The 27,217-nt window shown below is 33.9% G+C and overlaps 1 protein-coding gene across 2 annotated transcripts in view; it reads left to right on the top strand.

The window, feature by feature from the left end:
- MGAT4C (MGAT4 family member C) overlaps positions 1-27,217 on the top strand; it is a 725,888-nt gene that overhangs the window by 373,145 nt on the left and 325,526 nt on the right. For both annotated transcript variants that reach the window (XM_059186471.1, XM_059186469.1), the window contains exon 3: positions 18,493-18,553. The gene's annotated coding sequence lies outside the window, so the exon portion shown is untranslated. The remainder of the gene's footprint in view (positions 1-18,492; positions 18,554-27,217) is intronic.

The raw sequence follows: 27,217 nt of genomic DNA, 5'->3' as shown, positions 1-27,217 counted from the left end.
TAGTATCCACAAAAGCTCTTAAATAAAGCTTCCATAAACTCAGGACTGCCCTTGCTCACATCACTCAACTGAAAGAGATTTTGTAGCAAAACTCAAATTTTGAATACCCTATCCCATAAAATGAGAAAGAAGAAAAAAATTAAGCTATTAATTATCCCCCACATTCTGTAACTTTTTAAGTCCTTTCTGGATGGGGTGCCTGCGTGGCTCAGTTGTTTAAGTGTCTGCCTTCAGCTCAGGTCATGATCCCAGGGTCCTGGGATTGAATCCTGCATTGGGCTCCCTGCTCAGTAGGGAGTTTGCCTTTCCCTCTGCCTGCTGCTCCCCCTGCTTGTGCTCTCTCTCCCTCTAGCAAATAGATTTTTAAAATCTTTAAAAACAAACAAATAAATAAATCCTTTCTGGAAAATTGGATGTTTATTTATAAAAGGAAAAAAAAAAAAAAAAAGGAGTTTCATGTGATTAAGTCATAGAGACTATGGGGGTCATAGTCAGAACCGGGATCAACTCTTGGTTCTATCATATGAGAGCTTTGCGTCTCTGGGTCTGATGTTAGTCTTCTTGAGCCTCAGCTTCTCATATGATGTTCTAATCCCTTGTTCTAAAACTATATTTTTTTGTTACTTATAAGATTTTAAAGGTGCAAAACTGGGTTCATTTATCTGTTTATCAATTTCAAAAATACCTATAAAGAAAAGTTTGTGAATATTGGTCCCAAATTCATTTTGCACGTCTTTATTAGGCAGTGATTCAAATTTTGTGTTAGAAACTGGCATCCTGATATGTTTGCTATTTCTGTTTACATGTAATTTTAAGCATGCCCTCAAATGCATAATCCTTTGCAGACTTGATTAACATGTATTATTATCTTAATTAGAAATGTTAAATGAATTTTCTATATCATAATATGAAATATTTCTGCTGTTGTTTTTTATTTCCCTTAAATATTTGCCCAGATTAGAGTATAATCACTAACTCACTACCCAATAATAAAATATAAAATAGCAGACCTCAGACATATGAATTTAATCTAAGTTAAAAATAAATTTGTTTAGGGACTCCTGGGTGGCTCAATGGGTTAAAGCCTCTGCCTTTGGCTCAGGTCATGATCCCAGGGTCCTGGGATCCAGCCCCACTTGGGGCTCTCTGCTCGGCGGGGAGCTTGCTTCCCCTCTCTCTCTGCCTGCCTCTCTGCCTACTTGTGATCCCTGTCTGTCAAATGAATAAATAAAATCTTTAAAAAATAAATTTGTTTAACTTGAAAAAATACAATAGTTTTTCATAATATTCCATAAATTCATATGTGCTTGTGAGGTTTACAGTAATGCTGCATTAAAAAAAAAAAAAAAAAAACCCTTCAAATTCTAAAACTCACAAATCTTTGAGTGGTACTGTTGAGTTCTGCTGTAATCATTGTAGTGATTCCACTTCAGACTGTGATTCAACAAAGGACGGTTTTGAGATCTCAGTTGTGTCCAAGTCAGTTTCAGGAGTCATAACCCGGAGCCAGGCTGAATAGAGCTATTAATGGAGTGCATGTTCTCTCACAGAAGATCATAGGAAAATATAAGTCAAATAAAATTGCACAACTACCTTAAGACTTTTATGCTCTCACATTTTTTTCTTGTGGCCAAAGCAATTCATGTGGCCACACCCAAAGTCATCATTCTGGGGAAATACAATATACATCAGGAGATAGAAGAGAAAAAGTGAACATTTGTTAAACAATAACTCAATTTATCACATACAACATTCATTTAGAAATGTTATAAAATTTTGACAGTTGTGTTGTAGGAGAAAATAACTCCTCAGTATTAGACATAAGTTGTAAAATGTAATAATTTGATATTTAGACTCAGTAGTTTCAGTGAAGTTCACATATAACTAGTAAGGCCTCTATATGTACTGCAAGGAGAAAATAAATCTATATTTAGGAATGAAGCCAAGGAGTTTATCAATCTTCAAGTTGCACTGATAGGCAACATAGTTCAATGGAAAGATTTCTTAATTGGGAGGGAGTTCTTATTGAATTTCTGTTACCTCCTTCTCTGATAAATCTAGGTAGCCCATGTGTAAAGTAACTTTTAAGATTTGTTATCTAAGAGCTGCTTTAAAAATTATATTCTTGCTTTAAAATATTGTTTCATTGCCAACAATATTACTTTTCATATGAAAAGAAAGAGTCCTAATGAGGTAGCTTCTCATTCCAAATCTTTACAAAAATATACACAAAATGAAGTAATTGTTCTCATCTTAGGTATCATAGTACATTTCTTTTCCTGGGAGGATGATAAAATTAAAAATTAGACAGTAGGTATTGGTTTCTTTATCACATTTATATTTTCTCTCCAAAATATATATTCAAATCTAATTAAAAACAAACTCATAAAGCTTTGTGAAAACCCTCTGATTTTTTTCTTCCTGATTGAATGAGAACTCTAGTATTTTAATAATATATTATCATTACAGTCTTCCTGGTGCATTTATAAAAATGCTTTGCAGGAATCATTCAAGATAGATGGCTTGAATATTTATATTACTGAAGGTGAAAGAAATTTCAGCAGCCGTGTCTGAATTATAAGCATCTATTCTGTCTTGCACATAAGTGTCTGAGCATTAATATCTTGAAACTACACTCTTACTGAATTTCATAATACTAGTTCATGTTCCTGCTTCGTAAAACAATAGGGCATTTTGTCATAGTGCCTTTACGATATACACATTCATCAAATTATGATTAGCTAAGGTCAAGCTTGCAGCTACAAATAACATCCACAGTATTTGATAAATAATGCAATAAAATATCATTAACTGCCCAATGTAATGGATGATCTACTTTTTCCCCCCTTCCATTGCTCAGCTATAATCTTTAGGGCTGCAGAAGTCATGCTACAGCTCCAGTAATAATGGGCTTGTTATTGAATCCATTAAGTTAATATTTTCCCATTTTATTGCACATTCTAGATAAAATAACCAATTGACATTTATAAGTAATGTCACTGAACATTCATTAAATAGATTTTTGCTGTGCTTCCTCCCTCAGTAGTTATGTGTTGTTCATGGTCTTATTTATAAACAAATAATTGTAAATGCATTAAATAAATAAATAAATAAATAATAAACATAGATATTTCCACAATTCCTTGAACTAAAAAGGAATAAACACATATATAATGTGTTTATCAACATTATATATTTAATTCTAAATGGATAATAATAGTGTAGATACTACACATATGTGAATGTGTGTGTATCCAAATGGAAACACATATGGATTGCAATAATAGTAAGGAAAAGGAGGATGCCCTGAACATTAACTTGTGTGAATCTTGAAGTCAGAAGGTGCCTAATCATTATCTCTGGGGTGACTAGCACTAGAAAGTAAGTAGGCAGTAAAATTTTTATTGCTATGGGCACAAGATCATTTGGAAATTCACCAAGACTTAAAAGGATTACTTCAGATAACTATTTACATTTTGTATTTGCAGTCTGTTAAAAGAGAGAAAAACTCATTACAGTGCCTGAAATATTGACATTAGATATATAATATTCATAAAACTGTACCAATATTTAAGCCAATTTATATAAAATGAGGAATAAAAACGACAAATTATATCCATGCCACTTGCTTAAAATTTTTCTCATTTGGGAGCTTAGACTTCTCAGAGGAAAGTTATTTAAAGTGATACGTTATATTAGCTATGCAAGCACAAGAGCTGAATTGAGCATTGTATGACTACATCTGTGCTGTGTAGTTAAAAGGTCAAATAGAAAAGAGATTTCTTGGATTGTATGTATATACAAGGATGTCATTCAATTTTTAGTAAATTTTACTTAGATTCACTGAGATCTCTTAAACATTATCAACTATTCTCTTGTGATAATTTTTCCACTGAGAATAATAGTCCAAAATACTAAATTATTTGGTTTAAGCAATTTCTCATCATTTTTTGCCTTTGTTCACCATATGGAACAAACTTAGAAATAAGAAAAAAAAAAACATTGTAATTGCAAAGGAGACAAAACAAACAAACAAAAACCTATGCACACAATTCTGTTTTATAATGTGTAGCTCAGGTAATCTTTCAAAATCAACTATGTTTCGCTAGGATGGTGAAGTCCTGAGTATGAACAGAGACTTACACACACAGGGTTAGGGAAGCTCATTCATCGGTGACTGCAGTCTATTGTGTGCTAGTGATTAGAAGCATGGGGATGAAAGGCAGGTCCCATTTCTTCAGGAATCCTGCATAGTTGAAAGAAATAGTTAAATGCAGTACTCCTTCTAGGTAGACACTGTTTTGTTTGCCACAGCATCTCCTTCACTCCTTAGAACTAGCTCAGCACCTTGTGCATAGTCAATTCTCCAAAATGAGTATTGATGGATAAGAGTGATGGTGTTGTTAGTACAAGATTGAGAGGGAACACTTAGATGCACATCTAGGCCACAACAACTGGAAGACAGAAAATGATACTGTGAGGAGGTGCCATCTGGCTTTAGTTTTCAACGGTGTGGAAGAATTAACCAAACGGATGAAAGGACCTGAGTGAGACTAATGTCAGTAGAAAGTACATGGCTTACAGGCAGGAAGAGTAACCGGTAGGTGACCAGACCCAGTCCCATAAAGTTGATGGTGCACATTCAGTAATGTCCTATGGCTGCAGTGGACTAGACTAGTGCTGAGTAGTGAGATGAGACTGGCAAGATGTGAGAGCTCCAGTCAGGAAAGGCCACACATGCTGTACATGAGCCATTACATATTACCTTAAAGACAATGAGGAGTTATTGAAAGACTTTAAGCAAGAGTTTTAGGCTAATATTTTCTTTTTATAAAATTAATCTTCTATCCCATCAGAGAGGAGGAGTTGAAATAGGAAGCTAGTTAGAAGTCTATTGCATTAATTGTGGTATGACATGGCAAGTGTTTATTGAGCTCCTATTCTATATTTTAAGTAGTAACATGGAATTTTCAAAATATCTTTTTCTTTTTTTTCTTAAGATTTTATTTATTCATTTGACAGACAGAGATCACAAGGAGGCAGAGAGGCAGGCAGGGTGAGAGAGGAGGAAGCAGGCTCTCCACGGAGCAGAGAGCCTGATGTGGGGCTCAATCCCAGGACCCTTGAATCATGACCTGAGCCAAAAGCAGAGGCTTTAACCCACTGAACCACCCATGCGCCCTTCAAAATAACTTTTTCTTATTAGATATGGAGAAACACTAGAGTGGGAATTAGGCAAAAGACAGGGGGTAAGGAGAAATTAAGCAGATCAGAAATTGGTAGAAATTGACCCTATAAATCAGCCATTTAAAAGATAACAGAGTGGAGCCTGAGTGGAGCCATTGACAGGTATATTTACTGACAGGAGAGCAGGTTATGAGCAGCTTCAAGGATAGGCCATATGACGAGGAAGTGGCAGCTCTGAATTTACAGAGGCTAAGATTGTATCCCACTCAGAGCACTGGCTTTTAAACAGGAAGCCTAGGTGTACATTAATCTGGTTAACGTGGCTTACATCTTGTTTATGCTGATACAGAAAGGAAATGAGTATATGTAGGTATTTTGTTATACTTTAGTATAAACTGGATAAAGGAGAACAAGTAATTCTTATTCTGTCAAAGGCAGACTATTTTCACAATTTATATTTAATTTCTTGCTCTATCACATATATGTTTGTAAATTTGGACAAGAAATTTGATCTCCTTTAAGTCCCTTTCTAAAATAATAATGATAGGCTCTACCTTATTTTGTGATCATGAGGATTAAATAATATACTGCATATAATTGGCTTATCACAGTATCTAATATCACCTTTAGATTTAGTCTCACCGTGATTTCTTATCCATTTACTTTTTCAAGTGCAGAAGAAACATCTGTGATTAAAACACAAAGTCCATACCCTTAGGAACTTACCTTCTTTGAACAAAACCATCATAGTTATTACCTGATTTTAGTATATGTGTGTGTGTGTGTGTGTGTGTGTGTGTATATATATATATATATATATATATATATATATATATAGCATTTATACATATTATATATATATTAGACTAAATAGTCCAAAAGTCTTCTTCCCCTTCCTTCTTCCTCTTTGTCTCTGCCATGCTATCAGTATTTCAATGTATAAAGAATGATTACTAGGCAATAATGCCTCAAAACAAGAGGTCTGTTCTTTCTGTTAAACATTATTAAGAGAATTTTTTTAACCAGGAGAAAGGGAAGCTAGATATAAAAGCATTCCAAGAATTGGTAATCTCTTCTATTTCTTTTTAATTGTAGTTTCCAATATCAGTGAAACCTCTGTAGAAGCTCTGTTTCTTAGTATTTTTTTACTGTACAGGAAGAATGTGCATTGTGATATAGATCAAAAATTATTAAGCAGAACAGACTTAATATATTCCAGTGTTACAGCACATTAAGCAGTGTTATCACAAAAAAGGAAGAAAATGAATCATGTAAGAAATAATTTTACTAGGCCTACCCACTTCTAATCTTTAGCCCATTCAATAATATCTAAGAAACCAGCAATATTAAAAGTTATTGAGTAAAAGCTTAGAATAATATTTGACTATAGTATCCCCCTCCTACACAATACTCACTATGAGTGCCCACAAATTTTTTCCATGCAATGACTTGCTCAATTGTTTATAAATTTACCTTGGGATGTTAAAGGAGTATGTTTAATCAGAACCCCTTATGCTAAATCCAGCAAAAAAAAAAAAAAAAAAAATGTAATTCTGGATTAGAGAATGGCAGAATAGGAAAAGATATAGTTATCAGAGATTAAGTTATTGAGAACTGCAGTAGGATTGAACAAGTCTTAAATCATGATGAAAATACATTTTTAATTCGATTTCACCTATTTTGAAAGAAAATGTGGTTTATATATATAATGGAATATTACTCAGCCATCAGGAAGACTGAATACCTACCATTTACATGGGACTGGTAAGGTAAGGCTGAAATCTGTAGGGCAGGCTAATAGGAAGGGCAGGCTGGACCTTCCAGGTACCAGCTGAAGCTGCTGTTCACAGGTAGAGTCCCCACCATTTTCATTGACATGGATGGAACTAGAGGATATTATGTTAAGTGAAATAAGTCAATCAGAAAAAGACAATCGTCATATGATCTTTCTTATATGAGGAATTTCAGAGGCAGGGCATGCGGAAGTCCTTGGGGGAAGGGAGGGAAAAATGAAACAAGATGGGACAGGGGAGGGAGATAAACCATAAGAGACTCTTAATCTCAGGAAACAAACTGAGGGTTCCTGGAGGGGAGGGGATGGGAGGGATGGGATGGCTGCGTGATGGACACTGGGGAGGGTATGTGCTATGGTGAGTGCTGTGAAGTGTGTAAGACTGATGATTCACAGACCTACACTGCTGAAACAAATAACATTATATATTAATAAAAATTATCATATGGTTTCACTCATATGTGATACATAAGAAATAGCACAGAGGATCATAAGGGAAGGTAGGGAAAACTGAATGGGAAGAAATCAGAGAGGGAGACAAACCATGGGAAATACACTCAGGGTTGATGAAGAGGAGGTGGGAGGGATGGGGCAAATGGGTGATGGGCATTAAAGAGACCATGTGATGTTATGAGCACTGGTTGTTATACACAGCTGATGAATTATTGAACACTCTGTCTGAAATTAATGTACTACATGTTGGCTAATTGAGTTTATATTAAAATAAATCAATACTTATGGCCAACAGACACATGATAAAATGCTCCACATCACTCGGCATGAGGGAAATACAAATCAAAACCACAATGAGATACCACCTCACACCAGTTAGAATGGTTAAAATTAACAAGTCAGGAAATGACAGATGCTGGCGAGGATGTGGAGAAAGAGGAACCCTCTTACACTGTTGGTGGGAACGCAAGCTGGTGCAGCCACTCTGTAAAACAGCATGGAGGTTCCTCAAAAAGTTGAAAATAGAGCTACCCTATGACCCAGCAATTGCACTACTGGGTATTTATCCTAAAGATACAAATGTAGTGATCTGAAGGGGCACGTGCACCTGAATGTTTATAGCAGCAATGTCTACAATAGCCAAACTATGAAAGAACCTAGATGTCCATCAACAGATGAATGGATAAAGAAGATGTGACACACACACACACACACACACACACACACAGGAATACTATGTAGCCATCAAAAGAAATGAAATCTTGCCATTTGTGATGATGTGGATGGAACTAGAGGGTATTATGCTTAGAGAAATAAGTCAGTAGGTGAAAGACAACTATCATATGATCTCCCTGATATGAGGAAGTAGAGATGCAACATGGGGGGTTTAGGGAGTAGGAAAAGAATAAATGAAACAAGATGGGATCGGGAGGGAGACAAACCATACGTAACTCTTAATCTCACAAAACAACTGAGGGTTGCTAAGGGGAGGGGGGTCGGGGAGAGGGGGGTGGGGTTATGGATATCGGGGAGAGTATGTACTGTGAAGTGTGTAAACCTGACGATTCACAGACCTGTACCCCTGGGGATAAAAATACATTATATGTTTATAAAAATTTTTTAAAAAATTTTTTAAAATCAATAATTAAATACATACATACTTAAGTATATAAAACCATATGAAGCCCATTGTTTTATATAAGGACCCCCTAGAATGCTTAAATCCTTCATTCCTTCATTCACTCAGCAAATATTTATTGAATGTTTAGTAGGTACCATGTATCATTCTATGCAATCTTATATTTGAGTCATGGGATAACTGCTGGCATTATTTATTACCATTGCAACTTAAAATGCTAGGGGCAGAAATTTGGGGGGTTGAAAATGTACATATCTAAAAACAGAAAATTATTTTTATTGTTTCTTTTAACAAAAAGGATTATACATCCATTGTAGAAAAATCTGAAAATATGGGTCAAAGAACAGATGAAATAAATTTCTTTTTTATGATTATTATGTTCAATTAGCCAGCATGCAGTTACATCATTAGTTTTTGATATAGTGTTCAACAATTCATTAGTTCCATAGAGTACCAGATGCTCATCACCTCCTTAATACCCATCACCTAGTTATGCCATCCCCCCCACTCCATCCCTTCTGTAACCCTCAGTTTGATTCCCAGAGTCCAGAGTCTCTCATGGATTGTCTCCCTGATTTCTTCCCATTCCATTTCCCCCTACCTTCCCCTGGTATCAGTGTCAATACTTTAGGGTTATAGTCTTCTCTCCAATTTTTCCATCTCTGTTTCTTCATGTCTATCTATTTATGTGTGCGTGTGTATGCAATTATTATAATTGCCTTCTCTTAACTTTCATGATAATTTTATTATGACTATTAGCTATCCATATTATGTATGAGTGTTTATATGAGTATATTTAATTTCATTTGTAATTCAGTAAATTTTAAAATGGAATTTGAGGTTGTTTAACAACATAACTATTTCATCAGTTAAACTGCCGATTTTTTGAGCATCTACAATATGCAAATTGGTATGTTGGGTATTATAAATCCAGTGACAAAAGAAAAACTCTGTACTAAACATAGGGCAGAGGGAAAAGCAATCTTGTGGTAGATAAAACCAGCAAATTGTGGTTGATAAAAGCTAGTGTAATTGAATGCAAAATTATCAGAAATTCATGGCAAGTCAATGTTTATCAGATATATATAATTAAATGCAGTACTTCATTGTCTAATTATTTTTATTTAGATTGATACTATATAAAGAGTTATCAAACCTAAATATACAATACTTCACATAGATTTGGGCTGTCTACCCATAGAAGCTTTTAGACAGAAATATTTCTTATTCTTTGAGTAGATGGACTGCATAATTTATCATTTCTCTAGTAATGTCCTAACAAGAAACTGCCATTGTTTTTCACCTGTACCCTGTATGAAATATGTAACAGTAGGATGATATGATTTTAAAGTATTAGTTTTGTTCAAGATTAATTGCTTTTTTTCCTTTTAATAAGAAGTAGGAGACACATTATAGGATTAAGATACTCCAGGGTATGTTTTATTGATCCACTAATACATGATTTGGGTGGTTAAAACACTTAGCCTTTAGGTTTGCAGCTCATAATGTACCCTAGGCATGAATAAATGGAATAATAAAATGTACCCTGGAGTGTCTTGATGTCATATTAAAAATAATAAAACACACGAACTGATATATTCTGAATTCAAATAAAAGGTTAGCTATGCAAACATTCAAAACTCTGAATTGAATTAAATTGATATTTCAGAAAAGCCTAATAATATGGTTGCTATACATAAAATTTTCTTCTACTCAGTGTATATTGTTAAATTTGTTTTCTAAAAAGCATTTAATGAACTAAAAAAAAAAATCCTTATTAACTTTGAAGGACTCAAAGGCAAATGTCAAATGTTAGATATTTATGCTCAGGGGTATCCTACAGAAACATTCTTAACATCTCTGCTTTCAAAAATAACATTTCTTATTTCTTTCATGATTTATTATATTATTAAACTTCTAGGTCTTGTTCTCAACTCTGCGTTAATTTATTTTTATTTAATTCACTTTAAAATGTATTGTATACTTTCAACATGACAAGAACTGGGCCAGGATCTATGCCAAGTACTGAGAATTCAAAGATGAATAAAGTGCATTCCCCACCTTTAAATATTCAGTCTAGAAGTGAAAACAGCATATAAATAATTTCATACAAAGAGAAAAGTGCCATAATTCAGAGTCTTGTCTACTGCCTTTGGCATAGAGAGGGAAGCTTTACAAATGAAGACACATTAAAAAGATAAATAAACGAAGGATTTGAGAGTAAGGTGAAAGGCTGTGGAAGAGCTAATGAGTTGAATCACCATCACATAGTGAGGGGTGTTCTATGATCTGTGCAGTTTTAGATTTCTCCCTGAAGGCAATAGAAGGCTACCAAATGCTTTTGTTGTTCTGTTTGTTTGTTTTACTTTATTTATTTATTTTTGCAAGGGAATCATAAGAGCAAATTTATCTTTCGGAAAGATCCCTCTAGCAGCAGTATGGAAGATTGATTATTCTGGAGTGAGGTAATTACCAAAGTTTAAGTGAGAGATGGTGAGGGACTAGAAAGAGTGGGAAGGAAATGAAGAGCACGATTTGAAGAAATGTCTGAGTTAATTTTTTTTCCTTCCCAATGCATACCTGCAGACAGCATGTTTTAGTCACTAATAAGATCTAGGAGTGTTGGGAGTCAAGGGCGTGAAGAAAAGAAGACTTTTGGAATATTTAGTCCTCTTTACCTGGAGCTACAACTAATACTAGCCAGAGGGGAGTAAGCGCCTTTTGTAATTTCATTAATCTTACAAGTCTCAGTGTAAATTTTATTTCCTGCAGGACATATTTCCTAAATCAGCTGGTCTAAGATCCCAATCTCCATTTCTCTGTCTCTCCCTTTAGTTATATATAGAGTTGAACTTTTGTTCTGAACAAGAGAATCACGACGGCTTTATTTTGGTTTCGAAGAGGAAAGAAAATTGTATCATTATTAGAGAAACCTAAGAGAAACAGAAGAGGAAAGGGACCTACACATCAATGAAGGTAATAATAGGCAAGAAATGAGAATAAGGCAAAGTTACATCAAATTGGGTGCTTAAAACATCCAACCCCATTAATTGGGGAAGCCCTAGGGAACTCCGAGGGAGAGGCCTGACAGAATGTCCTCCCCTCAGGTGAGACTTCCAGTTGACCATCTCCAGAAAGACCATAGTTATAAGGCAAATAACAGGGCTTAAAATTAAATATTTGTTTACCCACGTGCAGTTTGGAGCCAGCTGAGTTTCTATGTTATCAAGTTTTTGTATTTTCAAGGAGACTAGTCTATGTGTGTCTGTCTCCCTTCCTGGATTACATTCTGGGGAGACAACCCAGCCTGGAGGGGGAGTGGATATTAGGCAAGATTTGTAGCTCTTAGTATGCAGAACAAAAGGCCAATTCTGACCTGGAGGCCAGATACTATATTTTAAATAACCAGGATCCCGGGGTTATTTACATTGCATGGGTCTCACAAACAACATTTCTTACCTTGCTTGAGTATGTGCAAATCCATGTGGTTGGTCGGTTATGCAGGACAAATTACAAAACATCCATCCATATAGAATACCCTTGAATAACACAAGTTTGAAATGCATAGATATCCACTTATATGCATTTTTTCAAAAAACATATTTGAAAATTTTTGTTTTGTAAATAAATAAGAATTTTTTTTTATCTTATCCTTTCATCTTGATGTCTAGTGCTTGTAATACATATAACGTCTACAGTGTTTTATATCACAGAAGACAAAATTGATGTAGATACCAAGACGATTCACTTTGTAAAAATGCAAATTTACACTAGTGATAAATACAGGTTAGTACTGTAAGTGTATAGTTGTTTTTCTCACTTACCTTACTAATAATAGATTGCATATTGTTTAAGATGACAATAGCCTTATCTAAAAACCCACATTTCAGTTTTGGTTCTGAAGGGGCTTTCAATAAGACATTATAGGTTAGTGTCTAGGATAGCTCTTCTTAGGGGGACCCACCAAATTTTGCTTTTGTTCTTGTCTTGTTGTGCCCTCTTCCCTTCCTATTTTTTGCTTGCTGAAACCTGTAGAGAGTGGAACAAAAGAAGCAATACTTCAGACAACTTGAAGGTAGAAGCCACTGGCTAAGGGTGGAAAATCAGGAAGACTGAGTCTTTAATGATGACAGAGCTATGAGACTTCTTATCTCAATCTCATTTGAGCTATTTTATTTATTCATTGTTTATTTGCTTGTTTACTTTTATTACTATTATTATTATTTACTACTACTACTATTATTATTATTATGTGTGTGTGTGTGTGTGTGTGTGATTTACATTTGTACCTTGTCTAACTTCTAGAAATAATCATGAGGACAATACACAGCATAGCACTCCTGCAACAACATTTATATGGTAATTTCAGCTGCTAGTTTTCATTGGGTGTCCCCTATGAACCAGTCACTCCAAGTACATGTTTCCTGCCAAGTCATACACCATGTATTGTCAAATATTTATTGAGTCTGGCATTGGTTTAGGTGCTGGAGATAGAAGCAGAAGAAAAAATTTTTCCCTATCATCATGAATTAAACTAACAAAAGACAGATTGACAGGGAAAAAGGCATATGTTCCTTTATTTTAATTTTATGTTTATGGAGGCTCCACAGAAAAGAAGTGAACATCCCACAGTTTGGTAGATTTGGAAGTTTATATAATATTAATGACAAAGGACAATAAATCATGGACTGGACAAAGAAAGGGGGACTTGGTCTCCTAGGAGGGATAAACTGTGGGAGGGTAAATGATATGGGGAAACTAATGAAAGACAAGGGCCATTTTAGTAAATGGTTTTGTTGCTATTGCTGTTTGTTTTTGGTGAAGACTCATCTTGGTGCTGACTCTCCATCTCCTTCATGTAAAACTTCCCAGAGAAGGGATTTTTGGCAGTCTTCATTTGTCTGAAGTTTCTGCTTTTAATCATGTAAGGAAAACTGTGAGAAGGCTTCTTTCTGCATCTGTTGGTTCTCAATTACCTTCAGCTCAACTAACCCACACTGAAAAGTGCCGTATGTTAGGGTGGCATATTCTGATCTCTTTGAGGATATATCACAGTATCAAAACTAACATGGCATATGCCCTTGTGGAACTTATGATTAGTAATAATTTCATCAGTAGTCAGAGAAATACATGAAAAAAAGTAACTGTGACACTTGCGAGGAAAGGGAGAGACACTTTACCATCTCATATTGTCAAAGGAGTGGGGAGTATGGTGTAATGAGCCAAAAATGAACCAGCAAGTAGAGTCCTCTCAGCACAATGGGAAATCTCTTTAGCAAAGAATAAATGTTTTCCATTAAAAAAAGCTCCATATATATGTCTTAAATAAGGAAGTTTAGGAAGTAGAAAAAGAAATATATGAGATAGATCTGGTAATGTAAGATTTGAGTGAAGATTATACTTCCAAAAGAAATAGCAGAAGCCTGATGTTTCTGAGAAAGAAAAAAGTTATTGTTGCAGGAGTTTGAATTTTAGATTTTCATTTATGTGTAATAGAAATCTATCAGAATGTTGTTGATTATAGATTTATTTGGGATGAACAAACATATCTTTAAGTATGCTTAATAGATACAAGAGCATTTAGAAGATGGAGTGATCAGATCTAGTTGGGTAGGGAAAAAGTATGTACCGTTATAGATTCTTCTTTAAAGTAGACTGTGTTTAGTTTTCAAGGAGACAAATGTTCTATTCATTCTTTAAAAATCTACCTGAAAAATCCTTTCCTTTTCAAAGCTGCTTTTATTTTATCTTCTTTGTGCTTCTTTCTACCTTATTGAAAAAGTTTCTTCTTCTAGTGCCCCAGTGTTCTTTGTGTGATTCTTTAGTGTCCTCTTAGCTTGCAGTAGTCCTCTCTGAGCTTCCGATACTATAAAAACTTCTCTATTACAGCACTTTTCACGTAGGGGTTGGGAGGACAGACTCTGGATCCAGGCTGTCTGGTTTGAATCTATGCTCTTCCACATGGTATGCAAATTGGGCAAATTATTCCTATATGCTCATGTGTGGAAGGGCTATAACAATAACACCCATAGGGTTGTTAGAATGAAATGAGGTAACACATGTATGTAGCATAAAGCCGCGTCTGAAAAATAAATATGAAAAAGAAGGGTAGTTCTTTCTCTTATGATTACTAATGTATTATATATTAGGAACAGCATCCATTCAACTGTTTTGTTTGGTTAAACAAAACTCCCCTTATAAATGTACTAATCAAAGTTCACAAAGACAAATACTATATAGTTTATCACCTAAACACAGGACAGTTTTATCAGTAAAAGGCTGTGCTCCTTTTTTTTTTTTTAAAGGGCAGAATTTTTTTTTAAAGATTTTATTTAATTATTTGACAGACAGAAATCACAAGTAGGCAGAGAGGCAAGGCAGAGAGAGAAGAAGAGAAGCAGGCTCCCTGTGGGGCAGAGAACCTGATGCGGGGCTCCATTCCAGGACCCTAGGATCATGACCTGAGCTGAAGGCAGACACTTAAACCCACTGAGCCACCTAGATTCCCCAAGGCTATGCTATTAATTATAACCAGACAATGGTTAATACATAAAGGTATATTTACTCTATTATTAGGCCTTTCTATTAAAAACCTACCACTCTAGGGATGCCTGGGTGGCTCAGTCACTTAAGCATCAGCCTTTGGCTCAGGTCATGATCCCAGGGTCCTGGGGTCAAGTCCCTCATCGGGCTCCTTTGTCAGTGGGGAGTCTGCCTCTGCTTCTGAGTGCTGTTCCCTCTGCTTGTGCTCTCTCTCTCTCTCTGACAAATAAATAAAATCTTTTAAAAAATCACTCTGCACACATGGACTTTTAATTAATATCCCTACAAATATTTACTCAAAATTTTAACTACTTGGATTACAGCATTCATTTTGCAACTTTCAAAACTTTCTTCTAATTGTAATCAGAATGCTGTTTCAAAAATGCATACTGGATAATATTTCTCCATGTTTAAATTCTTTAGTGGTTTCTCTTTTATTCAAACTCTTCACCATGATCCTTATGGCCTGGTATACAGTATGTAGTTCATGATCAATATCGCCGTAGATTACTTTCAATCGTGGTCATTGCCGTCGTCATCGTCATCATCATCATCATCACCCCACCGCTCACTTTCCATGTACCAAGCCTTGCATTGACTATTTCACGTGAGATTTCCTTTTTAATCCTGACAAAACATCACGAGGTATTTTTATTATCCCTATTTATGAAATGGAGAAACTCAGATGAAGAGAGGATGGACTGTTTGTCTAGTATACCACTTGTGAGAGAGAGAGTCAGATTTCAAAGTCTTAGAGTCTGATACCAGAGACCTTGACGTTGAACCTTAGCTTATATAGCCTCCCCTAATGTGTTAATTAAAAGAAAAATAAGCAACTGTATGACTTCATAAATGCCTCTTCTTGTCTTCCTCCGGCGGTGTCTCAGACTCATTTCCTGGTATTCCCCTGCATCACACTAGACAATCTAGCCATGCTGATCTGACATTTCTGTGCAGAGAGTGCTTATTTTGCCTGTGGGCTTTCACACATGCCAGGTCCTCTTCCTGGGGCGTGGTTCCTCTTCCAGTTTACCTCCACACCTCATTGTCTGTGAAATGATGGATTCAGAGACATTCATTCTATTGTTCTTTTCATCATTTGTCCACTTTTGTTGGGTGGCCCATTCTCTTCTTGAAGTTATGGTATGGATCACATTGTATTTTATATGTCAATTTACATGGCTGTCTCCACTAGACTGTAGGTACTCTGAAGGCAAGTACAATGTCTGTCTTTTCCACCACTGAATTACTAGTATTCTGGCACATAAAAGACACTTCAGATTGTGAAAGAAAAATTGTACCAGATGGTGTTAAATAGTCAAGGAAGACTTTATTCAAGACTGTTACTTGAATGGGGAAGAGGTATTGAACTTAACTGCTGGAATAAAAAATGGGAGGTTTTTAAGAGCTGAGATGAAGTAGTGGAAAAAACACTGCAAGATATTGGAAGAATGATGAATGTGATTAGGCATCTGTGTTTGTTAATAGTGCTTATCGAAGTTAAGCTCCTACTTTCACATAGAGACTCAGAGATAGAAGCACTATCTTATTTACATATAAAGTATTATTTGTTTCAGGGGTACAGGTCTATGATTCATCAGTTTTACACAATTCACACAATGCACTCATCATAGCACATACCCTCCCCAGTGTCCGTCCCCCAGCCACTCCATCTCTCTCACCCTCCTCCCCTCCAGGAACCCTCAGTTTGTTTCCTGAGATTAAGAGTCTCTTATGGTTTGTCTCTGTCTCTGGTTTCATCTTGTTTCATTTTCTCCCTCCCTTCCCCTATGATCTTCTGTCTTATTTCTCAAATTCCTCGGATCAGTGAGATCATATGATAATTGTCTTTCTCTGATTGTCCTATTTCACTTAGCATAATACTAAGGCACTATCTTAATGATTATCTCTCAAAGGTATGGCTTCCAAAGGCCTGGAGATAATATGGATTGTAAAACTGACAAGAGGTTGGGAGAAAATTTATTTCTCAAAGGGGCAGAAAAAATAATTCACAATTGCAAGTTTAAAGCAAATGTTCTAAGAAAAGAGAGGTCAAGGGCCAAGAGTGAAGGAAAGAAACCCTTCTAAAGTTTAGTCAAGCTGAGAGGAATTATAAGGTGATCTTAGTCAAGAACTATTTGTTGACTTAATGAAAAATTAACCAGAAAATTTGAACACTCCATTATACAGTAAAACACTCCTGACATGTAGTGATTAGGACTATTACATGACTTTTTATGTATATAATTTAAATAAGGTGTTCAACAATACACACATTACATTTGGTTTTGTAACTATTTAAACTAATTGTTCTAATTACTTTTCATAGTTTTTTCTAATTCATAAAAAATTAACTAACATTATTATCATATGGTACTTCTCAAGTAAAGTTTAATATTTTAATTGAACATTTTAGTTCTCCATTTACTCATGCTTCTAAAAAAATTACTGATAACATTAAAGTACATTGTAAATAAATAACTCAACATAAACACAGTAGCTAGATATAGCAGAAATAATAATTTTATTGCCTGTTAACTAAAGTTCTTCCATATTTTAAGTGTTGTTTAATGTTGCTTAAATTATTGTGGCTATAAAGGACATACATCCAGTTTAATTAAACCTGTGTAATTTCAAAGAAGGTAAATTTAGTAGCTATATTTATATTCTCCCAAGTGTCATTGGATATGGCATTGATGTTTTCAAAGTGGATTTGCTTTCATTTTTATACATTTAGAATACTATGAATCACCTCATATACAGGACAATAGTTAAGTTAGCTGCATCTATCATATTGTACATTCTTTAACTATGTTTTTGTTTTTGTTTTTGTTTTTGTTTTTTTCTTTCTAGCATCATCCTTGTCTCTCTCAAATTCAGGTGCCCAACCATTGTGCTTTTTTTTTTTTTTTAAGATTTTACTTATTTGACACAGAGAGAGAGAGTGAGAGAGCACAAGCAGGGGAGGCAGAGGGTGAGGGAGAAGTAGGCTCCCTGTGGAACAAGGAGCCCGCTGTGGGGCTCAACCCCAGGACCCTGGATCATGACTTGAGCTGAAGGCACCTGCTTAACTGACTGGGCCACCCAGGTGCCCCCATTGTGCATGTTTATGAAGTTTAATCCTAAACCTGAATTTCATTAACTGACCTTAGGCATAGTTGAGTTTCTACAGTAATGAGTTCATTGGGCAGAAATTTTGCAAAGATATGAGGGGAAGAGTAGGGGTAAACATTATCTGCATTTGAAAAGACCAAATTTACAAATCAGTACTCTTTAATGCAATTTTTTTTCTCCTTGACTAACTGGGGATTTATTTGTATGCATTCTAAGTGGCAGTGCCATGGGAAACTGACATTTTTGTCATTTTGGTTTAACACAGATTCACCCAGAAAGCACAACCCTGATTTTGCCTGAGAAGGACTACTAACAGAACCTGAAACGTGAGTACTGTTTTTTTGTTTTGTTTTTTTCTTTTTTTGTGCTGTTGAATTCTATGCTATATAACTAACTCTGATATGACATGGCCTTTATTAAGATATGTAATGAAAGTCTTATTAAGATATGTAATGAAAGTCTTGAGTAAGTGTAATTATAGACTATGAGAAGTATAAGAAGGGCGGAAAGTGAAAAGTGATATTTCTGTTTTATTGTTCCCTTTCAGAGAATTTTTGTAGTTAATGTTTAACTTTGAAGACAGTACATTTGTGCTATTCTTTGACATTCAGTTTAAAGCATACAGTTTGTAGTTTTTTTTTATTCCATTGTATCTGTGGTTGATAAGGTATGTAAATAAGTTCTCTCACCAATACATATCTTTTGTGTTATTTTGAACATAATTTATTTTTCATCTTTTCTATGATCAACCTCCCTAAGTGCTTAGAGCATGTATTTAGCATCTCAGTTTTACTCTGGGTTTTTTTTTTTTTTTTTTTTTTTCAAATGGAATCCATAGTCTGCTAAAGGTAAAAGTTTGTTGTGTCTTTCTGCGCCATTCTGTCATAGATCCGTCTTTCAGCTACTTACTAATTCTTGGCATCTCTTCTCCCTGTCTGGCCTCTGATAAGTTGTCTTTAACAACCTGTTGTTTTGTTCTTGAACTTTGCCATGGCTGCAACTCTGGGGTATCAGAACTGTCAAAAATAAAAGTGAAAGAGCAAGAGGCACCGCGCTTATGAAAGTTAGAGAAGACATAAGGCCTGGTATTGATTGATGACTTTCCCACTGCAGATAGTTTTCACTTTATCCCATTTGCTGTCACAGTACACAGTACCTGAAATAAGGAGGTTTGTTGTTGGTTTTTTTCCCCCTCAGTAATGGACGATGGGAGCTGTTTGCTTTGTGAGAATCTGCCACAGCCACATGCCAAGTGGCTTTATCTTTGAAAGTGAGGGGGAAACAAGCTTGCCTGGCTGCAGATAAGCGACTTAGAAAGAATCCTATTCAGATGTACCTGTCACTAATTTATCTGGAGGTTTTGTGATTCATACATACTGTTCTCTGTGCCATGGAGCATTAAATTGCTTTCCTCTGGGAGCAGGTCACATTCAGGGGTCATCAGACCTATGCTGCGGGATGGTGCGTGCTTGATTCATAGAGCTTCTTGCTACTGAATTTTTATCTATTAGAAAGCTGGTAATTTGAACATATGTTAGATGATCTCTTGGCACGTTTCAACAGGAAAAGAATTGACAAAAATTTAACTATCTATTAATATGCAAGTGTTTGTAACAAAAAAATTAATCATCCCTTCTGTTGTTAGCACAGTCATTTATTCTGATGATTAAGTAGTTTAAATATGTTTCCCAATAATGACCTAACACTTGATTAATGCATTTCCATGGCTTCTTTATTTATTAAACAAAGGCATATGTACTTAAGGGCATTACTTGTACTTAGAAAAAAAAAAAAGAAGAAGAGCTCAGAAAGCTTTAGAAAATAAAGATTTTTTTTTTCCTATTTACAGTATAGCTTTCTGCTGTGGAAATTCCACTTTATTACCCCATATATATTTTGAGAGAAAATGGCATACCTTGGAAAATGAGACAAACACTAGTCCAAATTTGAAAAGGACATGAAAGAGATGTTTATTTTTTATGTGTTAAAATTGTGCTGAGAGACTTTATTACTATCTTTAGATCTATCTTTTTGGATGTGGAATGTTTAACATATGCAAAAAAAACCCTTTTTTCTTATTATTTCCATCATGAGATATATAAAACTGAAACCCAATATCTTCCTTTGAGTTTTAAGAGTGCTCCATTTTGTGTAAAATTAAGTCAATAAATGGAAAAGAGGTAGTTAAATGAAAACAATCAGAGAAATCTTTTTAAAGTGTTTTTAGTGTGCGTGATAGCAGTCTTAATGGTGGATAAAGTAACTATATAAACTTATATGTTTTTGCTATTTTTAAAAAGTTAACATTGTTTCTTATACTCTCTGTTATAATCCAAAACAAATGATCTTTTCATGAAGTTGTAAAAAGAAAACTCTTCCAACTGGATAAAAATGATGACTTTATGCTGCATTTATATGGTAGAAGTCTTTTGATATTTGTCCTAGTTGTGAAAATGTGGAACATTTAACATGAACCAGAATTTTCTTATTAATGAATTAAAGCATAAGTAGGGCATTGCTGTGAGAACTTATTCTATCATTTATGCATAATTTACAGTGTTTAAATAAGATATTCATCACGTTTCCCAGTCTTTAAATTAATTGTGACCTTAAAACCTTATAAAGCCTCTTAATAAATAGGAGTGTGAAATAAATATATTTAATAATACTATTTTAGGATTTCAACATATTCTGTTAAGCATTTGTCTGGTAAAAAGAAAGAAAGAAAGAAAAAGAAAGAAAGAAAGAAAAGAAAGAAAGTTCATAAAACAACAACAAAAAAAAATACCAATATACTTTATGCAAAGTACATATAACTGGGCATATTTTTGCCCTTGTCCTTCTAATTTTTTTTTCTATTGAGGATGGGGAAAAAAATCTAAATTTTGAATTTTCAATGTTTTCCACAAACTTATTATATAACTTCACTAGGAGGCATTTCTTTTTTAAGGAAAACTATTTAAAAACACAGGTTAAATTCATATTATTTTTAGAGTGATTCAGAGAAAACTGTTTTATTAGAGATAGAGGATTTAAGTATTTTGTTGAAACAGTATTTTTAAACAGTTCTCTGTATCACAAAGTTTCTTCTGTTCTTTACATGAATAGCTCAGACTCTGCTAAACTAGCTTTTATGTCATTTTTTTAAATGACATTCAACCTAGCAATCACCTCTTACAAAGTTTTTTTTTTTCTTCATGGCATTTGCCATAATTTTTAAGCATTTTATTTATATTTTATTAAAAAGTAAAAGTAAACATAGAGAGAAGAGGGAAATATATTTACTTGTTTATTGTTGTGCTTCTTACAAAACTTAAACACAATATTTAATGCCCAGCATCATGCCTGGAATATAATAAATAGTCAATAAAATTTGTTGAACTAGTAAGGTTGGATAATGAAAACCAAATCATTCTATAAATAGGAATATAAGAAATGTAATGTATTTGTTAAATACATAGTACCAAGTGTTATATACTCACTGGTTTATTTAACAAGATAATTACAAATACACATTGTATACAAACAGAGAAATCAGCAAGCTTCAGACTTCATTAGCTTCCTCACTACACAAAGCCTACCAAATTTATTAAATATTAAGTGCCATGGCACACATAACAAGTATTGTCCAAGAGTAGTTATGAAATATTCTGTAGGTATCTTTTTAAATAGTTTAAAGAAAAACAATAAAAATCCATGGTTATTAAAAATATCCATTTATTTGATAAGAATTTATTGAGATGACTATGTACATATGTATGTATGAAACTGTGCAAAAGTCTATAGATTTACTATTAAAATTGTTAACTCTCATTTTGTAAAATCAATATATAATAAGGAAATTCAATATACACTTTCAAAAATACAGTAGAGCTTTAACTACAAAGAGAACCCAAAATGGAGCTTACATAAGCTTTGAAGAAAGCTAAAGGAATTCTTGGCACAGGGAATGGCCATTGAAAGTCATGAAGAAGGTATTAGTAAGAATTAGTTGCTTATTACTTACCATCCTAAATGTAGGTGGATGTATTATGCTATATTTGGCTATGAAGGGACATTTTACTTAAAAGTAGATTAGAGCAAGATTGTGGAAGATTTAACGCTAGTTTAAAGAATTTGGAATTCTTTTGGCATGTAGCTGTGTCCCCTGAATATTTCCAATCTCTTCTTCTTCTAAAAGCATAGAAAATAAGAGTGTGATTATTTTGAATGACAGTCCATCCAGAAAAATCTGGTTGTAGGTACTAGAGGATTTTTCCCTTGGTGTCTCCTATATACCTACATGCACATATGTGCACCCCCACACATGTGTCTGTGGTTTGTGTAGGTGTATGTACTCCACTTAGTCTGGCTTCACTTTACAAAATAAATTAGAGGAGAAATCATTATCAATATGCATAGAAACTGCTAATGACTTTGACAAATACTCAATAAATTCATCAAGCAGGAAGTCTGAAATAAAAAATCAGTAACACAGGGCTTATCTCTGAGAGACACATTTGAGGAAATACTCATGAGGATAGCAACTTATAAAATGCAAAAAAGAAGAGGTCAGATAATTATACTTGAAGAGCAGAAGAGCAAGATACCTATAATCTAACTTCCTAAACATATTCTTTATACTATACGCAGTGAAACATGTAAATAGAAATTTTGTGATCATTTATTTTTTGATAACTGATAATAAATCTTTTTGAAATTATCAAAGAAATTTGAAAAATATTATACCAAATACCTTTTTTAAAGAATGAAAAAAATGCATTAGCCTATTAAAAGTTCAAAGAATTAAAAAAAAAAAAAGTTCAAAGAATTCTTATACTGACATTGGTATTTAACCCAGTATTTGCCAAACTAGTTTAAGTAGGTTACCTTTATTTCAGGAGCATGATCTTTCCAGATTCCATGTTGCCTAGATCTAGATTTAGAATGTCATTCTCTGAAAGCATTTATAGTAGGAAGAGTAAATGCATACTATTATTGTTTGGTGTTTTATGTGCTAAGAATCTTGGCATATTTCAAGTTTCCAAAGTCATTCTCCTATATTTTCATCTAGAATCTTTTTGCTTCTAGCTTTTCATTCAATTCTATGAAGCAGCTAAGTTAATTTTTGTGTATTGAAAAACATAGGGATCAAGAATCATTTTTAGCTCAGAACTTATTCCAAAATTTATTGAAAGTATTTGTGTGAGTTTTTTACTGTTCTATTCATCCATTTGTGCATTATTAAATACTTGAAGTTTGCTGTTGTTACATTTGTATGTTATTATTACAGATTAAGAACAAGTTTTGAAATACGTTAGTGTAACTACCAATGTATCAATTTTCAAGATTATTTTGACTATTCTAGATTTTTTTCCATTTCGTCCTAGAATCAGCTAATATTCTTAGGATATTTTGATTGAACTTGTACTAAAGCTAAGAAATGAGGAAGAATTAACATCCTAAAAAGATTGAGCCTTCTTCTTTATGAAAATGGCATAGCTCCTTTTATTTAGGCCTTACTAGTCTCTGAAACAATTCATAGTTTCCATAATAGAGATCACCCACATATTTTGTTGGATTCAATTCTACTTGATGTTTATTGATGCTTCTATTAATGTTAACCTTTTTAAATTTTTCATTTTCCATTTTTGTGTATAGAAATGCAATCAATTTTTATACTGACCTTTTATCCTATGGTCTTGCTAAGTTCATTTATTACTCCATGTATTTTTTTTTAAAGATTTTGTTTATTTATTTGACAAAGTTCACAAGTAGGCAGAGACAGAGATGGGAAAGCAAGCTCCCTGCTGAGCAGAGAGCCGGATGTAGGGCTTGATCCTAGGACCCTGGGATCATGACCTGAGCTGAAGGCAGAGGCTTTGACCCACTGAACCACCTGGGTACCCCTCCATGTATTTTTTTTTTTTTTTTTACACTTCATAGGCTTTCTTGTATTTACATATTATTTGATGTTAAAATGTTCATACCAACCTTTGCATTTTCATTCCTCTTGTCCAATTTCAGTTGCTAGAGCTTCCATTACAATATTGAATAGAAATGGTGAGAATTGGGGCTCCTGGGTAGCTCAGTCTGTTAAACACTTGACTCTTGATTTTGGTTCGGGTCATTGTCTCAGGGTGAATTCCAAACCAAACTTGCATTGCTGGAATATATTGCAATCATGGTCATCATATAGCATCTATCATATTTGTAACTTGATTTGCTTTGGCAAAATATGTTAAAGATTTTTGTGTTTATGTTTGTGAGAAATATTGGGCTGTATTTTTCTTTCCTTTCAGGCCTTTATCTCATTTGATATAAAGACATAAAATGAGATTGGAAATGCTTTTTTCTCTAAATTTTCTAAGTTTGTATATTATTTCTTCTTCAAATAATTGATAGGATTCACTGGAGTAGCTACTGGAATTTTCTTTGTGGAAAACTTTTGAATTGTAAATATAATTTTATTAATGGATAAGGGGATGATCCTCTGTCTGTTATGACAGTTTCTGTCTTTTAGAAAATTTCTCTATTGTTTCTAAATTATTGCATAAACATCAAACGTAAACATTATGTTTATGTTTTAAACATTAACATAAAACTATTAGCGTAAAACTATTCATAAAGTACTATTATGAAACTTTACTGTGGATTGTATCTGTAGTATTGTTCACATCGTTTCTGATAATGTTATTTTGAATTTACCCTTTTTGTCTTGAAACCGGCTAAGGATATATCAGTTTCGTCAGTCTTCTCAAGGAAAGCAATTTTGACTTTGCTGATTTTTAAAATATTTTTCTTCATTTTCAAGTTTATTGATACCTGCTTCTATCACTAATTTTCTTTTCTCCTACTCTTTTTGAATTTTAAATTGATTTGTTTTCTAACTTCTAAACATGGAAAATTAGGACATTATTTTTATACTTCAGTTCTCTACTAGTTCAAGTAATTTAACCAGTTTTTTTTTTTCTATGCACCACTTAAACTGTGTTCTGCACGTTTTGACATGATCTGCTTTCATTTTCATTATCACACAGTCTGAAGTAGTCTCTAAATGGCTTTTTGATTCCTTCTTTGAATCATAGACTATTTACACATTTAATGTTTAATTTTTTATTATTTAGAATTTTCTATCTTTTTAAAAAAATTTTTATTTATTTATTTGACAGAGAGAGAGAGATCACAAGTAGGCAGAGAGGCAGGCAGAGAGAGGGAGGGATGCAGGCTCCCCACTGAGCAGGGAGCCTGATGCGGGGCTTGATCCCAGGACCCTGGGATCATGACCCGAACTGAAGGCAGAGGCTTAACCCACTGAACCACCCAGGTGCCTTGAGATTTTCTCTTTTTAAATCAATTTTTAATAAATAGCTTTGTGGCAAAATAGTATACGGTACATTATGTGTTTCAACTTGATTGAGAGTTATCCTTAGTTTATGGTATAATAAATCCTCTTTCTACCTCTAAAAATAATGTTTCTTACAATTTTGGGAACAATACTTTATAGGTGTCAGTTAGTTTAAATGAACTGATAATTTAGTTCATTGATTTTTTAAAATTTTTTGGGTCTTCGCACTTTCAATTACCAAAACAGTGCTAAACTCTCCATACCAAAATGTGATATTAAGATTTAGTTTTCCAATTCTGTCCATTTTTATCCCATGTATTTGTAAACCCTGCTCTTAAGTACATATAGAACTGGGTTTATTATGTGTTCTTGATGGATTGACCCCTTTTGTCACTGTGAAATAGTATTCTTGATATCTGGCAATACTCTTTGTCTTAATAACTACTTTGCTTGCCTATAATTTTTTATCTTACTAAGTAAATATTAAATAATCATGGCATTAACTGAAATATTTAGTATTATAATAAATATTAAATATAAATTAGTACATTTGTGAAAATGTTTTCCAATATGTGAGTCAATAATTTTTAATACTCATCCATAGTAATTGAGTAAAAAATGCTGTTCACATATTTATTTTATGTAAAAAGGCATTTGAAAACTTACAAGATGAAAATTAAATCTTGATACGCACTTAATATTTAAATGAGAGACTTTAAGACCTGGGTAAATAATTAAAACCCCTTTATGGTAATTTGAAGCTAATAGGGACATTAGTGGTCAATGTTCCACTTTACACATGAAAAGATTAATACTGTGAGAAGCTGAAAACTAGTCCCAAATCACAAATGTTGCTAAGATCTAGAATACCAATGTTCTTTGTTCTACAAGTTACTGATACTCACGAATAAGGTTTTTGCAGATATACCCAAAACTTAAAGAAATAAAGGTATCAAAATTTTAATGATGTTAAGAACATGAAGAAATCAATGTCATAATATTCTTAACCAAGTGTCTTAATCATTATCCATTATTTTTCTCAGCTACAAAAGTGATCATAACTCATAATGGTAAAAGTATATCTTTGTGTTTCCTTCTAGCTTGGGGAAAAAAACAAAAGACTGTGGTTCCAATTTCAGTATCGCTGCCCCATAAATAAAATATTCTCAAGAGTAAATGAGTGTGTTTACCCATATAATGGAAAGGTGAGAAGAGAATAGCCTGAGTAAATACCATTCGTGCTAAAATAAATGCCAAAATATTCTTTGGGGAGAATAGTCTTACTTCTATGATTATATACAGAGAAGGAAAAACAGCTGTTTAGTCCAATTTCTATTCTTGCTTGTGTACTCCCAATAGGATTATACTTATCTTGAGTAAAAGTACCTTAGAGAATGACTCCCATGCCCTTTAATAATTTTAAAAGTACATGTTAAAATGCCCATTATATTACTTGTTTTAATGGGACTAGTGAAGGGTTAATTAATCATGAATGCATAGACAAAGAAATGCCAGGGACAGTTTCTTGGCAGAAAACAATTAGGTTGAAATGCCCTTTTTAGAAAGGCTTTGGGAATGTGGCAATTAAGTACAGTTAAGCCCTTTGGAAATATGTGCCCTTAGTCATTTCTTCTTCCTAACAATAAGTAACAGAGACAAAGCA

Source organism: Mustela lutreola, chromosome 8, assembly GCF_030435805.1.
Source record: "Mustela lutreola isolate mMusLut2 chromosome 8, mMusLut2.pri, whole genome shotgun sequence".
NCBI classification, from domain to species: domain Eukaryota; kingdom Metazoa; phylum Chordata; class Mammalia; order Carnivora; family Mustelidae; genus Mustela; species Mustela lutreola.
The sequence above is the reverse complement of the archived record's forward strand: the minus strand, read 5'-3'. Positions and strand labels throughout refer to the sequence as shown.